Genomic DNA, 15,042 nt, shown 5'->3' with positions numbered 1-15,042 from the left:
CTAGGGAGTGTTTGCCTTGCCCTGGAGCTGCCGAATGCATTGATAATAGTTCCATTATTTTTCATGTGAGGGACTGCACATGTGTGGACAGGGGGATTATTAAGTAGCCTCTTCTGCAGGTGATTAAAGTCATAACAGAAAAGGATTCTGATTGTTGGGATGCTAGCAAGATTGTAAGCAGCCCCCCTCCCAATGTCTGGCAAGATGAGAGCCCCCAATAGGGGCTTTCACTATATCAAATATGTAGGGTGATCCCATTGTACCAGGGAACAAATAGGTCCATATACAATTGTGGATGCTTAATAGTTTGTGGGCAGCAGGGGAAATAAACATAGAAAAAAGAAAGGTCAAGTCAGTTCTTTACTTTGTAAGTCTATAGTTCTCATGGAAGATTAAATGATTCTTTGAGTATTATCTAAATCTTGTGTCAGTTTAGTAAAAAGATAAAGACTGTAATGCACAAAGACTATGACCCATGTGATGCTCTCACGTCTGTCTCAGCATCTGCATTTACTGTAAATAATTGTACATTATTATAGTTTGTTTATGCTGCAACACAGAGGGTTTTTAAAATGTATATTGAGTTCTTTTCATTTTAAAAGCACATCACTATAAGAGTATTAGGGATTAAAACAGTCTTGATAGCAGACAGTATTTTGTACAGCTCACTGTTTTTGTTTACCCCTTTATTACTGACCATTTTCAGGTCCCCGTTTATTAAATGTGTTCTGAGTATTTTTGCTCCCTGCCAGTTAAGGACTGTAATTCTAAAATGGTTTGAAATGCTCATATGAAATAATGAGGAGATGAAACTGGGATACTTGCGTTTTAAATTTTCTTAGATCATAGTGCTTGCATCAAATGGCAGCTGCATCCTAAGTATTAATAAGAAGACTATTACTTTTAATGCTTTTCTCATACACTGTATTTAAAATGACAGAGAATCTCATTTTTATTTCAAGCTCATGTTTTTAGGTCTCTCATTAGACTCATGCAATTTATGTGTGTTCTGACTAGCTATTATGTTTCTCAACCTAAACTAAACTGAAAGCTACACTTTTGTTCTGGATTTGACCCTATTTACAGAGAGCATCATTTCTGTAATTGACTAAAATTTTCTTCTAACAGTTAAGGACAGGGCAATTGAGCAATGAGTCATGTACTGATTTATACAGTTTGCTTTTGGTTTGAAAGACAGGGATAACAATTACATCTTAAATGTCTGCATGCTGTTCTTCCCTTGTTGTAATTGCACCTTTTGTTATAACATTTAAAAAGACACAAACATTTTTTAGAAAAATATTATTAATTCATGGGTTATATAACTGCATTACTGATGGCTTTCTATTACAAACATGTATCAAGTGTAGATATTTGTTGTGAAAACAATGGGGCACGTGAGCAGAATAATGGGAAAATAATCAGTTCTAAAACACTGCTGGTAGACACAACCGATGCCATAGAAGAGCAAATTAAGCAGATTTTTTTTTTAGGTTCTGTTTCTTATTTGTTGAGAACTTTGATGAAATATATCTAACCAAAACTCAGAGATCATTGGCTGCACTGAACAGACAGCAACTCTATACATAGTCACCCAAATACCTCTCAACTATACAAAATATCACAGAACGTCCAGATTTTTGTCACATATTTTTAGCCTGTTCCTCATAAAATATGTGTTTTTGTAGAATATAGTTGAAGATTGAAGTCACTAAGTAATCACAGCAATTTTAATTTCAGACTTCACGACCAGTTGCCATAATGGTTAAGGTCTCTTCTCCCATGCTTAAGGTACAAAGTTTGAGCCTAAAAGCTGGCCAATGCCTGTATGGAGTTGTGTGTTCTCCCTGGGTCTCTGTGTGGTCCCTCTTACATCTCAAAATATGCTGAATGTTTCCACCTCAAACTCACCCAAGAATGGAACCGGGGGCAGCATAGATTCTAGATGGTGTCCTATAGGGGGAACAGTTGTATAGACCAACCACTTTGGTCATCAACAGTGGTGCACAGTATGCTCAGGATAGGGGAACATGGATCTCAGACTGCTTGTCCTGTCAGGGCTAGCAACTCAATGGTATAAATATTGGTGGCTTTAGTTGATTGTGTTGGCTTATGTTGCCAAATGGGCAAAGGTATTTGCCAGTGATAAGTTGCTTGAGCATCCAGCCTACTATCCAGACTAACAGTGGGAGGATGATTTGTGTCCCTTCTGGCTAGTGTCTACCTGCATAAAGCTTGAGTTATATGGGATAGCTCTGTTGAGCAAAAGCTGTATATACAACTGATCAATCTGCCAAACACAACATAAGGATTGCTACACTCAGTGTAGGTTTGACAGAATGCAGTTTGGAAGTGGATAATATGATGGTAAGGAGGAGGCTGGACATCCACTGTAACCAGGAGACAAGAAAGAAGGGCAATGCAGCATAGCCACTTGGCTTGGAATCCAGATTCTACTACATAGGAGGAAGACAATCTAGAAATGGTGTGGGAATTGTAATGAGGGAGAGGTTTCAGAAGACATGGAGGGATGTCACCAGCATTAGTGATAGACTCATGACAGTCAGACTCCAGTGTAAGGCTAAAGCACTATTCATAATCTCAGCCTATGTCCATGAGAAGGTTGTGATAGTGAGGAAAATAATGTATTTAGACAGCTGTTTAAGGTCCAATTAGTTAAAGTAGGACAAGATGAGCTGGTGTTGAGAATGAGTGACCTGAATGCATATATCAGGATAGACAGAACAATATATGTGGACTGTCTGAATCCACATGGGTAAAGCAACAAGTATAAAGAAGGAGAGGCCATTATAGATGTCTGTCTGGCAAATGGCTTGATGGTGGTCAACACATGGATTAGCAAAGCAGACAGTCACAAGATCACATACAGGAGTGGCCAACATGCAACTCAGATAGACTTCCTCCTAGTAAGGAAAGGATACGGTGGTAAAATCAGAGATTGCAAAGTCATTTCCAGTGAAATAGTCAACCCACAGCATACACCACTATTTGCTACAGTCAGCTACATGCAGTGGACAGTAAAGGCTTTATGGTCAACACAGGCTAGGCTGAAGACCTGGAAGCTGACTAGAGAGAAAGTGCACAAGTTAAAGGAATTACTCAGGACTCTATCACCTTAGGAAGAAGAGAAAATAGGTGGCGTTGAAATAGAATGGCAGCACCTCAAAACAGCATGTGAGAGGAGGACTGAAGAACAGGTATATGGCTAAGCTATGTACACAAATAAGGTATATAAGGAAATCTGGTGGTGGGATGCAGAAGTTTAGGAAGTCATTCAAAGAAAGAAGAAGTGCAGGAAAAGTGGGAGATTGAAAAGACAAACCTGACTAAGAAAGAATACTGGTTGGCTAACAAAGAGAGTTTAATTAGCAAAAATCAATGCATAAGAGGCACTCAACCAGCTTCTGGAAAAAGATTGGGTAGATGCTACAAAGAAACTCTATTAAGTTACAAGGCAAAGACAAAAAGATAAAGAAGATAGTCATCAGACACTCTTCATATGGGATGGCAGCAGCAACCTACTCACCAACCCCCAGAAAATCAAAGGCAAATGGAAGGAGTACATTCAGCAGCTTCTGATATATGAACGGTGTATCCCAGATGGATGGATGGAGAATAAGCGCACTAATACCAATGTACAGGAACAATGGGGGCATCCACAACTGTGACCAGTACAGTAGCATCAAACTCATGTCGCACTGCATGACATTTCTGGAGGCAGTGATTGATAAATCAGTATGCAGAGTAGCAGAAATTAAGAAGGGAGATGAGCGGCGTGGCCAAGGATGAACACAGGATAGCAGCAGATTTCTTCAGCTCCACCAATTTCATTACACTGACAGGAATTAATTACTTAAAAAATTAATTTTTGAAGTAATTTTCTTTCTAAATACGTTTGTTTTATATAGTTCTTGAACTATATCTAAAAAATAAAGGAAATCTTAACAATATTCCTGTCAGAAATTACTATGGACATTTTCCTGTCAGTTTATCAGTCTGAAATGAGTTCCAGTAAGACAAATTCTCAAGACTCCAGCATCAAGAAAGAACTTCAGTCTCTGATAATTATAATCCAGCAACTTACAGATAAAATGGATAAAATGGATACTAAAATAGACACCTTCATAGAAAAAACTACAAAACAAATAAACCTGTTACATACAGACCTGCAACAACAGAAGAACCAGATGACAAGCATAGAAGAAGCTGTGAATGACATGGAAAATAGAATCCAAGAAGAGGAAATCAACATTGAGTTTCTGCTGAAACAAAATACACATTTACAAACAAAGCTGGATGACCTGGAAAATAGATCTAGGCGCAATAACATTAGGATTTTTGGACTGCCAGAAAATATTGAAGGTAACAATATTACTTCTTTTTTAACAACTTGGCTCCCTAAAACTTTAGACTTACCAGAAGCATTCTCTTTTAGTATCGAAAGAGCACATAGATCTATAGCTAATACTAACTCTAACAAAAAATATCCTAGATCAGTTATAGTTAGATTTCTATCATCTTTTGATAAAGAGATGGTTCTTAAATCTGCTTGGGCTAAAGCTCCTGTTAAGATTAATGAGACAACTGTGCGTTTTGACAATGACTATTCTTCCATGGTAATAGCTAAAAGAAAAGTTTTTCTGCCACTAATAAGGGAGCTTAGAAAAGCACAGTTTAAAACATACCTTCTGTTTCCTGCCAAGCTTAAAATCTTCCTTCCTGATGGTCCTAAGGTTTTCGATGATTTAGACTCTGCTTTACTGTTTGTCAAAGAAGAAAGGATTTTGGATAAAATAGAAGAAATGGAATGGGCTAGTTCTTCATTAAAGAGATTGGCAACTGAAGCTTCGTGGAAGACTTCAGAGAAGAAGAAGAGACTAAAAACAAATGATTTGTTATATTTTTTTTCTCTCTCATCATTTTAGTTCATTATTAATCTTTTTGAATATAGTTCCTGCATTTCCAGAAAGCCACAAATATTTTGGAAAATATTTAATCAAAGTTATTCTCTATGTGCAAAGAAATGTTTTGTTTCATAACCAGTCAAAATACCTGAAGATTTAATGGCAAGCTGTGATTCAATTTGTTTCTCTTTCTGAAAAGAAGTAAGGTTAGTAATTTGATACATTTTTTTATCTTTACCTTTTTTTCCTTCTCCTTTTATTATTTTCTTTGTTTAAACAAAGAAATTCTATTTAGATTATGTAGTGGGTAAAGCGTGGGCGAGGGCACGGAGAGAACAGTAATGAAAATATCATTAATAGAATAATAACATATTTATTCCTTGTAAAAGTTTTTATAAGTTCTTCAAATGCTATTTCTAATTATACTTTCTTGATTATACTGCTTATGCCTGTTTGTAAATAATCTGTTATGCTTTAACTAATAATAATCAGAACTAAATAAGAGTAAATAATATGTTTTATTTTTAACTCTATTAATATAAACAGTAAGTAACATTCCATTGTATATACTTCTTACAGCTTTCTCTTACATTTTTTTATTTCTGCCTCACTCCCTTTTATTTTCTACTCTCTTTTTCTTTTCTTTATTAATATATAGAAATGCTTTTGATTGTGTGGGCACAGTGAATAATAGGATTTGTATGAAAATTGAGTTGGGAGAAGAATGTTGAGTTTTATTGCTTGTTGGTAATTTTGGGCTTAATTTCACTTACATAGAGGCTGTAATGATCTGTGGAATACATTGTGAAGGTTTTGTCATGTTTAGATGCATTTACACTGCTAAATGAATGTTTGTCACTAGTTTTAATAAGTTTCCGCCAAAATGTTAAGAGAGACAATCTGAGATGTGGGCTGTCTCATGCACAGTGTTCATGAGTTACTTCAGAAGCTTCAGCTCACAGAATTCTCACAGAGAAACTGAAAGCAGTTAGTATAACCTTTGACATAGTTATCACACTGACACACCACAGATTCAGGAAAATACTCTATTCATAAAATATGTCAGTTATAATGTTTTGTTTCATAACCAGTCAAAATATCTGAAGATTTAATGGCAAGCTGTGATTCAATTTGTTTCTCTTTCTGAAAAGAAGTAAGAGGCTGTAATGGTCTGTGGAATACATTGTGAAGGTTTTGTCATGTTTACATGCATTTACACTACTAAATGAATGTTTGTCACTAGTTTTAATAAGTTTCCGCCAAAATGTTAAGAGAGACAATCTGAGATGTGGGCTGTCTCATGCACAGTGTCCATGAACTACTTCAAAGCTTCAACTCACAGAATTCTCACAGAGAAACTGAAAGCAGTTAGTATAACCTTTGACATAGTTATCACACTGACACACCACAGATTCAGGAAAAATACTCTATTCATAAAATATGCCAGTTATAATGAGTCGAAATGATGTAGTTTCTTGTAGTAAGTAAATGTCTTATTTTAGAAGGCATAGAAAATGAAACATTTATTTAAATGTTTTTGAAAATCTACTTAACAGCAGCATAATAATCTGTGTTAAAAATTTGTGTTCCAAACATATACTTTACTATAACTCATTTAATTCATCTGATTGACAAGCATAAATAATCTTATAACTCTATTCTGGAAGAAATGTCATGTGATATATTTTAAAGCAGTGGGTTAGCATGATTGTAAAATCTGGTTACTAAAATGTGTTTGCTGTGCATTATTTTGTATAAAGCAGACACATTTATTCTAGGGACAGCAAGTAGGATAGTGCTCAACAAAGACACAACTCAGTGAGATCAGATAGATATATATATATATATATATATATGCGTGTGTGTGTGTGTGTGTGTGTGTGTGTGTGTGTGTGTGTGTGTGTATGTATGTGTATATGTGTGTGTGAGTGTGATGGCTTTTTTTTTTTATATAATAATGCAAGTGTTTCTGAGAATCTGCATAACTATCCAATATGATTTATAATAATTTCTATGAATACAATATTTTACTCTATTGACAAAATGAATGTTTGCCAAAAGTTTTAATAAGTTTCCCGCCAAAATGTTAAGGGAGACAATCTGGGATGTGGGCTGTCTCATGCACAGTGTCCATGAACTACTTCAAAAGCTTCAACTCACAGAATTCTCACAGAGAAACTGAAAGCAGTTAGTATAACCTCTGACCTAGTTATCATACTGACACACCACAGATTCAGGAAAAATACTCTATTCATAAAATGTCAGTTATAATGAGTTTAAATGATGTAGTTTCTTGTAGTAAGTAAATGTCTTATTTTAGAAGGCATAGAAAATGAAACATTTATTTAAATGTTTTTGAAAATCTACTTAACAGCAGCATAATAATCTGTGTTAAAAACTTCTGTTCCAAACATATACTTTATTATAATTCATTTAATTCATCTGATTGACAAGCATAAACAATTTTATAATTCTATTCTGGAAGAAATGTCATGTGATATATTTTAAAGCAGTAGGTTAGCATGATTGTAAAATCTGGTTACTAAAATGTGTTTGCTGTGCATTATTTTCTATAAAGCAGACAGATTTATTCTAGGGACAGCAAGTAGGATAGTGCTCAACAAGGACATAACTCAGTGAGATCAGATATATATATATGTGTGTGTGTGTGTGTGTGTGTGTGTGTGTGTGTGTGTGTGTGTGTGTGTGTGTGTGTGTGTATGTGTATGTGTGTGTGTATGTATGTGTGTGTGTGTCTGTGTGTATGTGTGTGATGGCTTTTTTTTAATAATGCAAGTGTTTCTGAGAATTTGCATAACTATGCAATATGATTTATAATAATTTTTATGAATACAATATTTTACTCTATTGACAATAATGAGTTTAAGTAAATGCTCATATACAAACAATTCAAGATTTTTTTTTGGAAGCTGTTAATAGTATTCACATGACAGAAAATAGATGCATCTTAATATATGTAATGTCTGAATCATATTAGCCAAAGTTTTTGATTTAAATGAATGTTAGAACCTAATTTTCTCTCCTCTTGATTTCTAACATCAAGATTATTTGAATGCTATTTGAATACAAGTGTTATATATTACATAGATCTATATAGTAGTATGAACAGTTTTAAAAAAAAAAAAAAAAAAGTTTATTTTAGTTTATATGATGCTGTTTTACCAAATGTGTAGTTTTGTCTTGATAGATAATTGAATTGAAAACTGTTAACCTCAGTTAAATATAACTAGTATTAAATTGATAAGGTGGTAGCTGAGGTACTGCTGCTTAGGGTAGGGGGTTAACTTGAGTAGTAAATACTACTCTAAGTTGGAGTTTTCAACTCCAGGCTGGATGCAAGGTTTAATCCTTACATTATTTTCACTTGTTCATTGTTATATGTATATAGTTTTGACATCCACAATATATTTTGTATACTCATTGTCACTACAAACAAAATTGAATCCTATACAAAATCCCATAAGAGATTTAATAAATACAGCTATATTTAAAGGTACACCTAAAAGAGGAGATGTAACATTATTTATCTTGTTATTTGTTATTTCGATCATAAGATTCTTGAGTTTTAAAAATGCCAAATGACATCTTTAAAAGGAATTTCTTTAAACATTAATGGATTGAATAATCCGTGTAAAAGGGCAAGCCTAATAAGATACATTCATTTACACAAGGCCAATCTAGTCTTCCTACAAGAAACCCATCTCTTGAAAAAAGATATTGATAAACTAGCCACTAATAAGTATACAGTATTGGTTAGTTCAGAGCACACTCAGAAAAAAAGAGGAGTGGCTATTTTATGGAATAAAAGTACGCCCATTCCTAAAACCATTAAGTCTTTTCAGGATGACAAAGGAATGTTTTGTATGGTTACAATACAAATTAATGGGAAGACTTACACTTTAATTAATGTATATTGGATACCTGGAATTGGTATTAATACAGTGAAACATCATATTGATAAGATCATATCATTCTCTATAGGGGATATTATTTTAGCTGGTGATTTTAATTGTATACTACATGAACGTGATACTACCACTATAAGGAAAAGAAGAATTACATCTAATGCAAAACATTTAAATGATTTTGCTAATTCTTATCATTTGAATGATATTAATAATCAGATAGATTCAAAATCATTACCATACACCTTTTTTCTAACAGATACAAAACGTATTCAAAAATAGATAGGGTCTTTATTTCTAACCAGATGGTAACAGATTTAATTAATTCCAAAATCATTTAATGTCCTATATCTGATCATAACTCAATTGTTTTTGAATTCATGATAAAAAATACTCATAATGTTCAGATCAAAAGGATACCAGCTTACTTAACTCAGCTAAAAGACTATAAAGAATATATACTTTCAGAAGTACAACATTTTCTAGACATAAATAATACTCCTGAAGTCTCCATTGTCTATGTTTGGGATGCCTTAAAATCATATCTATATGGACAAAGTATCAGATGGTATAATAATAAAAGGAAATCTTGGGATAAGGAATTGTTAGATATTCAAAGTAAATTAGACTCTTATAAACATAATAATAAAGAAAATATTATGGACAAGAAAGTTATTGAAGAAATAAACAAACTAAATGAGAAATACAAAGAAATTTTAACTCATAAAGTTAAAATAACTTTAGAGAAATACAAGTTTTGTCTTATTCAATAAGCCCCAAATACTTACATAGACTTAAAAATAAAACAAAAGATTGAATAAACAAAACCATATCAAAGAAATCTTTTCTCTAAGGAAAAGAAGAATGTTTCTAGTATACCAGAAATACTGGATGAATTTAGAAATCACTTTCACAAGATTAACCATAACAACATTAACATGGAACCTAAAGATAAAATAAAGGAGTTTATAACCACAAACATGAATAAAAAGCTTAATAAACAACAGATTAAACTATTGGACAAGAGTATTTCATATACAGAAGTTATTACACAAATAAATAAGCTTAAATCAAACAAAGCACCGGGTAATGATGGTATTATACCAGAGATATATAAAATCCTTTCTAAAACTACATATTCATTAATACATAAGGTTTTTATTTTGGCCCAAACTGAGTTAATAACCCCCCCATCTTGACAATATACATTTATTTCACCAATTTTAAAACCTAATAAAGATCCAACTAGATGTTCTTCATATCGACCCATCTCAATACCTAATGTTGATTATAAAATGTTTATGAGTATTTTTGCTGATAGATTGAAGACAATCATCCCCGGCATTATAGATATAGATCAGACGGGCTTCATTGTAAATAGAAATACTTTTGATAATATAAGAAGAACTTTAACATTAATTGATTTTGCAAATAGGAAAAAGAAAGATTTAACACTTATTAGTCTTGATATAGGTTCAGCATTTGATTCAGTAAGTTGGGACTATCTGTTTACCTTACTGAAATGCACAAACTTCTCTGATGCATTTGTAAATTTAATAGAGCATTTATACAAAGGAACGCTGGCTTATATTAAGGTAGGAACATATGTTTCACAAAAAATACCCATTCTTAAAGGTACAAAGCAAGGATGTCCACTTTCTCCACTATTATTCACTTTAGTAATGGAGCCTTGGGCTAATTTGATTAGAAACAGTACTGACATAGAAGGTTTTGAAATAGACGAAAATACAACATCAAAAATTCAACTTTTTGCAGATGATGTTCTAATTACATCAGCAGGATCTAATTCTTCTATGCAGTCTTTATTTGATAAAATGATGAATTTAAAAGTATTTCTGGTTTAATATTCAATGAAGAAAAACTAAATTACTACTTATATATACACGAAAAAATATTCTCATTAGTGATTTTACTAAATATGTACCCATTTCAGGTCAGATAACTTATTTAGGTATAATACTATCTAAAGATATTAAATCTATTATATATAATAACTATAATACCTGTTTTCTTAATATACAAAATATTTTTAATACCTGGAATAATATGTTTTTTACTATGGAGGAGAGACTTACAATTATTAAAATGATAATATTCCCCAAGATTTTATACTTAATACAATCAATAATACTTTCACCTACAAAAATAATTATCAAGAAACTGAATGCACTAATGTTAAATTTCTTATGGGCACCTAATAGACCTAGGATTGCATTAAAGAAACATACTAATAGCTGGTCTCAAGGGGGTATTTCTTTTCCAGACTTTAATTTATATATTATCTCTTCTATTATAAAAGTTATTACTTTATTAATAGATCAGTCATATATCGCAAAATGGAAAGATTATTGGGAGCTAATTAGTATGCACTTCATGAAAATCTCCTTAACACATAAAAATATGATTGTAAATAACTCCATGTTGTGGTTGCTAAAGGAATTTTGTACTTCACCTATTACACCTAAACATATGGTTTGTTACCCATTAAATATTATTATTAGTTATCGTAACTTTATATTCATGCACCCTAAGTATAGGGAATGGAATTTTGTTGTATTCCTATAATGTATACTCAGGGTATGCTTATGTCATCTACTTCTGAAGGAGCTCATTTAGCTATAGATAATGATCTAAAGTACTGGTATCAGCTGATATCTGATAATAAAGTTAAAAATCTAGATTTCTTAAAACAAGAATTTGATCTAAGAGAAACTTGCTGGTTAGAGGTTCAGATCTTTAGACAACATCTCATTGATAGAATAGATCTAATGTCTATAACAGTTAAAGAATCTATTCCAAAACTGATTGATTACTTGATATTAAATTTACAGCATAAAGTTTCTGATAAAGGTAAACTTTCATATATACATAAAATTATCAGACAAGAAACTTTTTACAGTGTAGATTCATACTGGAATTATTTCACCTCTATTAATTGGGACCCACCAATTCAACAAGATAAACAATATATATTGGAATCTGCTTATAGAACTACATCTTCCATTGTCTGGAGACATTATACATGGAAATTTTTACATAGATCTTTTTATACACCTTTGATGATGAATAAAATAAATAATAAAGATAATCTATGTAAGAGATGTAATGTAGAAATTAATGCTGACTGGGCTCATATGTTTTATGACTGTATGAAGTTGAAAGAATACTGGAAGTCAATTAATGAATTTTGCAGGCTCTTTTACAGATAATTTCATTATTTCTAAGTCTCTTATATTATTCAACACACCTGTACCTCAATGTGTTAAAAAGATTAAGCTTCCCTTGTTATGGTCTATCCTAGCAGTGGCCAGGAAAATAATAACTAGAAATTGGATTTCAGATACACCTCCTTCATTCAATGAATTTAAAAATGTTATGAATATAATGTGCCATATGGAAATAAGCACAATTAGAATGAGAACAACTAGAAAAACATCATATTATATTGTATGGGATAATTTACAAAATTTGTTAAAAAAATTCTAATTTCAATAGCACGGTATTTTAGTTTAATTAATTGATCTAATTGTAGTGGATGTCTTTGTAAATACTTTAGTTGTTTTGTTGAATATTATAATAATACCTATTTTTAATTACTTGTATAAAATTGTTATGATATTTCTCTTATATGTTAAAACAATAAACCTGTTTTGAAAAAAAAAAAGAAGGGAGATGAGCAGTTTTGGATTCAGTTCAGGATGCAGCACAACTGACTATATGTTAGCAGTGAGACAGATAGTTGAGAAGAAGCTAGAGATAACACAGACTCCAAATGGGCATTCCTTGACTTGGAGAATGCACTTGACATGATCCCAATAATTCTGATTTGGGCAGTCTTGTGGTGGTTCAAAGTCAAAAAAGCATTAGTAGAATTAGTGAAAGTTATGTATAAAGACCCAATGGCTCATGTGTGAACAGTGTTCATTCTCACAGAAGGGATCCCAGTGGGAGTGGGTATGCATCATGGTTCAGCTCTGAGCCAACTGCTGCTCTTACTGGTCATGGCCAACATCAGTAAACAGTTTATACAGGGCAAACCAACAAAGTTACTGTATGCAGATAATGTGGCATTGTGGACAGTCTCTGGGCAAGAGCTTCTGAAAAGGATAGGGGAATGGAATGCAAAACTGAAGGCACATGGGATGAAACTGAGTACAGATATAACAATTATAATGGCAGCAAATACGGAAATAAGAAGAATCTGAGAACTGAGATAGAAGTGAAAATAGTGGAACAGGTTAATAACTTTAAGTATCTGGGCAGGCTGTTGTGGAGAAGTGAGGTCTAAATGAAGAGGTCAAAGCTGGAATCAGAGGAGCTGCAGTTAGCACAGACTGTTAGGGATAGTGTATGACATTAGAATCCCAAAAAATCTGAAAAGTAAGATGTACATAACAGTGGTGTGACCAGTACTGATGTATGGTACAGAAACCTAGTCAGTAAAAGCAGAAGAGTTGAAGAAGCTTGACGTGATGGAAATGAAGTGTCTGAGATGGGTAGTTGGATGCACACTATGTCACAGACAAAGAAATGAGGACATTAGAAAAAAAGACAAAGTAACTCCAATTGCAGAGAAGTTTAAACAGAAACAGATTATGATGGTTCAGGCACATGTTTAGAAAAACAGAAGGCAATCTAGTGAAGAAGATTTGAGGGAGACAGGAAGAAGGCATGAGGAAATGAGGGCATCCATCAAAGTGATGGATGGACTATGTGAGAGAAGTTGGGCAAGACTGTTGAAGAATGTAGGAGAGTAACATTAATTCAAGAGAGATGGTTACAGTTCACATGACTCCTTGACCCCATGTAGAAAACGGGAAACAGGGGGTTGATGATGATGATCCTTTAGAAAATGCATAATGATGTAAAAGTGTTATTTTATCATCATTCTAAGTCCATAAGGGAAATATTTAAAATCTGTACCAAATCTGAAGCCTTTGTCCAGAATTGTTGCACTAACATAATGACAGGTAAGGTCACCCATTCTGCAATCTCTTTAACCATATTTGATATGTATTTATAGTCGGGGAATGTACTGAAAAATAAATGTGCATCAAAAGTTATATAAACACAGATGTTACTGAAAGGATACTTCATTGCAACTGCTTTAGTTTTGAATATGCCTCTATTTTGTGGTTGGTGCAGGGAGCTGTATCTGAAAATACTGTGTGAATCCATTTTTGTTCTTAGTGGTCACTTACCTCTACTCCAGCCATTTTCCTGTTGTACTGGATAATAGCATCACTACTGTTCTTTAGACTGCCGCTGTGCCACATGTTACAAGTCATTATTTACCTGCACATATAGTGGTCTGTGTGTGTGTGTGTGTGTGTGTGTGTATACATATATATATATATATATATATATATATATATATATATATATATATATATATATATATAGTCTTTTTATGTGGGCCTAGCACACCACGTCATGACTCACACTTTTAACAATGCTCTACCTGCCATCTCCTAACAGACAAGTTTAAATCTTAACCTTGGTGATTATCCAGTCATTGCATAGCATACAGTTCCCTAAAGCTAGCTTCTTACTTCTTGTAGATAGTGTTGAACTTTGGCACTGGAATAGAAGAGGTCCATAAATATCTATCTATATCTATATCTCTCTACATAAAATACATATATGTACATGTATATATAGATATAGATAGATAGTCATATATATCTATAACCTGATACATTTATATATATACATATGTGTGTGTGTGTGTGTGTGTGTGTGTGTGTGTGTGTGTGTGTGTGTGTGTGTGTGTGTGTGTGTGTCTGTGTGTCTCTCTCCCTCTCTCTCCATATATATATATATATATATATATATATATATATATATATATAGACACACATATGCATTGAGACTAATGAGTACATTCCAGCCCTCTGCCTATTGAAGTTTCCAAATTCTTGGTTGTACTTCTAATTATATCCATCATGGTTAGGATGATAGCAATATTGATCTTCTATGACTTCTCTGATGTGTCATCTTGTGTAATTCTCCTACACCCCCAAGACATTTTAAAAGTGTCATACACTTTAGTAGATATTTGTGAGTATGACATAAAGGGAAAGCAAATATTTAACAGAAAATAGTTCAAAATAAAGGAATCTTTAACCTAAACCTTCTGCATGACATTAAAACTTGTAGCTATTTCTGTT

This window comes from Protopterus annectens, chromosome 12.part0, assembly GCF_019279795.1.
Source record: "Protopterus annectens isolate FY-2018-M chromosome 12.part0, PAN1.0, whole genome shotgun sequence".
In the NCBI taxonomy this organism is placed as follows: Eukaryota; Metazoa; Chordata; order Ceratodontiformes; family Protopteridae; genus Protopterus; species Protopterus annectens.
The sequence above is the reverse complement of the archived record's forward strand: the minus strand, read 5'-3'. Positions refer to the sequence as shown.